Source organism: Rhinoderma darwinii, chromosome 11 (assembly GCF_050947455.1).
Source record: "Rhinoderma darwinii isolate aRhiDar2 chromosome 11, aRhiDar2.hap1, whole genome shotgun sequence".
In the NCBI taxonomy this organism is placed as follows: domain Eukaryota; kingdom Metazoa; phylum Chordata; class Amphibia; order Anura; family Rhinodermatidae; genus Rhinoderma; species Rhinoderma darwinii.
In genome coordinates this window covers 95,502,722-95,507,020 of record NC_134697.1, presented here as the reverse complement: position 1 = coordinate 95,507,020, position 4,299 = coordinate 95,502,722, and positions in this window count along the sequence as shown.

Sequence of the window (4,299 nt, the reverse complement as noted above, 5' to 3'; positions counted from 1 at the left end):
TGGTACAACATGTAGCATTATTTTTTCCATCATGATGATGGAAATTGCAGCAGACACTCTACGCAGATGAGAACAGAACTTAACTTTTCTGCAGCTACTGGGGGTGTTGGTTTACCGTAGACCGTAATAAAGGGAGTGGCGCTGCTGAGCAGCTGCTGTATTCCAGGTCCAGTGGCTGCTTACAAGCTCTTATGAAAGATGTCTGAGAAATCTACCGATGCGACTCCACCCCCATGGACCAAACAGTGAAGTAACCAATGCTGGGCTGATGTGCAGACTCTTCCCTTCTGGGCACTGTTTCTTCTTTGCCACTTTATTGCTGCTCGATTATATAGAGGCGGCAAACTTCATCCCACTTCTTCCCCTTGGCATCTCTCTGCGTATTAGCGGCAGCTTACACATAAGCTTGATCAGACACCCAGTTCGCAGCTATAATTAAAGGGGTTTTCCCAAAATCATAAATTATCACCTATCCCCAGGATAGGTGATCATTTTCTGATCGACCCCACCACTGGGACCCCCACCCATCATGAGAACAAGTGTCCCGAACCTGCAGTGAGGAGCTTGAATGGAACGGCAGTCGAGCAAGCATCTGCCTCTCCATTTACTGACTATGAGAATGACAAAAAGAGCCAAGTGATGTACTCGGCTGTTTAGGTCATTCCCATAGACAATGAATAGAGCGGAAGTGCGCAAGTTCGACTGCCACTCCATTCAATGTCCTCCTCACTACGGTCGAGCAGTGAATAGGATTTGGGAGTTCAGGACCCTCGGTCTCACAATCGGTGGGGGTCCCAGTGGTGGGGCCCCTAGGGATAAGCAAATTAGTGATAATTTATGATTTTTGGGAAAACTCCTTTAAAAAAAACTGTAGGTGGCAGCCAACCAGCCAATCTGGCATTTGCCAGAACTGCCAGTCTGGCCCTGGATCACACAGTTATCACCTATCTCGTGGATACGTGAAAATGGAATGATTAAAGGGAGTCTGTCACGAGATATCCGTATTGAACTACTAACAGGCTATTATAGATTAGGCTAACCTGATTCTGACGTGTATTATGTTTTTCTCCAGAGTGCCTCCTTTGAAGAGAAAAAGCTTTTATTACATTTATTCAAATAAGCATTTTGGAGCAACGAGGGTGTCACCGTCTTTCCAAAATGCTCTGGTCATTCCCCAGTTTAACACCCCTCCCTGCTTCCTTTGATTAACAGGGGCGAGGCAGCGTGCTAGGCAAGTTCACGCCTGGCCCCGTAGTGTAGTAAACGTGCGCGTGTCCCTACATCCTAATCGGTGCATGCGCAGTGTAATCTCTATGCTCATCATTATAATCGACACTACTGCGCATGTGCCAATTAGGATGTAGGGACGTGCGCGCGTTTACTACACTACGGGGCAGACAGAAACAGCCTAGTGTTGTACTTCGCTGTCTCAGTCAGTCTTATGGACTTTGAATGGATTGAGACCGCACATGATCGACCGCCACTCTATTCAAAGTACTTCTCATTGCGGACATGCAGTGAGAAGGAACGGGGATCTTGGGTCAGCCGTTCTAGTGATCGTGGTGGTTCTAACAATTAGACATTTATCACAATAGATGATAAATGGTTAACTTGGCAAAATCCTTTTAAGCCCCGCCCCTTATCAGGCCCCTGACACTGTCCAAAATGCCCCTTTTTATGAAGATATGTATAGCTCTCCGCTGTTCTTCAAAAACTGGACTGTTGGACGCTATGGCTTTCAAAATGTTATGTCCAGCAATGAAAGGTCTATGGCGCTCCGTAGTTTTGGAAACTGGTAACCGTCCAAGTTCAAATACTTCACATGACATATGTCTAGAACATCCCATAAGATCACCTTTTTCCGCTTTAGTGGTTAGTCGTCATTATACTGGGCCAAATCCAGTATTTAGTGTGGACAGATTGTAGAGGCCCCTTCATACATTGTTAAGGTTTGCAACTGATAAGTTGAGTCTTGTTTTACGTAATTTGCGCGAGGTCAAATTGATCTTTTTCCAGTATGTTATATGAAATAGCAACATAGATTGTGAAGTTCTATTTCATAATTCTTTTTTACAAATATGACATATGACCCATACAGTGATATTATTTTTTCCGGATTGTCTGGGAGGCTTGCGAAAGCGGCGAGATCACGTGGAGCAGGCAAGTCTCATGCAAAGATGGCATGGGTATAACTTTGGTTGTAAGACTTCATCTTACATGAGATGGTTCCTTTTTAGGGCAGATTTATTTGTGCCTTATGGATTTCTTAACTTTCTCTGGTCAATAGGAGTAAAACAAATTTCTAAAAATGACTCATACCTCTTCCCATATTCCACATCCTCTGCAATGTCTTGGTAGAACTTAATGGACATAGGTCTCTGCTCAACCGCACTATGTAACTCTTTTTCTCCGATTCCGCATCATGATGCCATGTAAAGGTCCTCGTGTCCTTCTACCCACTCCCACTCTTCCATGGAGAAACAGACCAAGATGTCTTCATATTTTGATGGAACCGGATACAAATTTATATATTCATCATCTAGATCCCTCCATGGATATATAACGTCCCAGTATTCTCATCTCTTGAGTTAGCAGATGAATGATCTTGGTGGTGAGATCTAGGATCTTCTCATTATTTCTTTGGTGGTGTAGTAACCATGATGGTCCTATGCCTTCTTGCTAGTATAGGTTGACCATTCCCTGGATTTCTTGACCAGTATCTACCACTCAATAATGATTACACCATCCATATTAAGGTTAATGCTATTTCTGGTGCAAGACATTGCAGTATGGATAATTCAGGTGATATGACGGATAACGGATTAGCTAAACCCTCAAATCAGGCTGTGATGCACAGTTGGGAAACTTATTAGACATGCTCGAACATCTTCATCTGTAGATGATTATTAAACTTGTACAATATAATTTTCTAAGTGGGCAACAACCCTATAAGACAACAACATGTACAGGCATGTATTACCAACTCGAAGGCACCCTGGGCAACATTTCCTAAGACTGGTATTTATTAAGAGGTGCAGGTCTCTAATAAATTTTGACGCATCTTGGGCTGTCCTTGCGACACAAAGTGAAAAATAAGGCAGGTAGGAGCTGGCATATAGTTCCGCTATAATTTAAGCTAATTTTTTCACGGAAATTTGTTGGGCCGTTGATGGCTGGTCCACTTCTTCCAAGCCCGCCAACTTTTTAAAAAGTAGCTGCGGAAAGACGGTAAAAGTTACAAATTTTTTGCACAAAACAAGCGCGCGCCAATATTTTGTAAACCTGGCAGAAGTGGCATAAAAAAATCTCCCCGTGTTCTGCCATATAGTGCGCTTGTGAGGCACCATTTTCTACCCTTGAAGCAATGGAGGCGCTGTGACTAAAGAGACAATTTAACATGATTTAACCTGCATGGTGAACGCAGAATAATTATTTTTTAAAATGCCCGAATCGCTCTTTTGTAGTCACCTCATCTTCCACAAAAATCGGAATAAAAAGTGATCAAGAATTCACATGTACCCCAAAATAGTACCATTAAAAACTAAAGCTCGTCCCACAAAAAATGGCGAAACAAAGCACATTTTTTACTAGTTTCCCAGTACATTATATGGTACAATAAATGGTGGCAGGAAAAACTACAACTCCTCCCGCAAAAAACAAGCCCTTATGCGGCTGTATCGACAGAAGAATAAAAATTATGGCTTTTGAAAACAAAAATCTGTAAAATGGCAGCGGTGGGAAGGGGTTGAGTTGACACTTTGACCAGCCCGGTTATAGAATGAATTTCTGGCTGGTGCGTTTGGCTTAGAAATATTGAGAAACACTGTGGTGGTGGTGCATTGGGTGAATACACTGTAATTCGACTTCTTGAAATTATGAAAACGGCAACATCCTGAAGCATGATGGGAAATGTATGATTTTCAAAAAGAATAAAAAAATTGACAGAAAAACCTATTTAAAAAAAGTAGAGGGCATCACTAATCTCATTGTGCCTGTGTTTGGATCTTCACCTATTTTCCTTTTGTCTTGGAGAACCTCAAGGTCTCTTTTATTTTTAGATTTATGGCCCGTTTTGTCCTAGAGTATGGGGCAGCTTAGAACCTCTGTTCATCTACCCCACAGCTCATCTCTACCTAAAGGTCTGGAGTATGTCAGAGGTTATAAACCATCCCCATTATCTACTCTCCAATACATGTGGCTACTAGTTGAGTAATAGTTGATATATCTTATCTGTTCTTTTGTCGTTCACTTTTTTTATCTAATTTGTAAAATTTGTCACATTTTCCCTGTTATTCAATT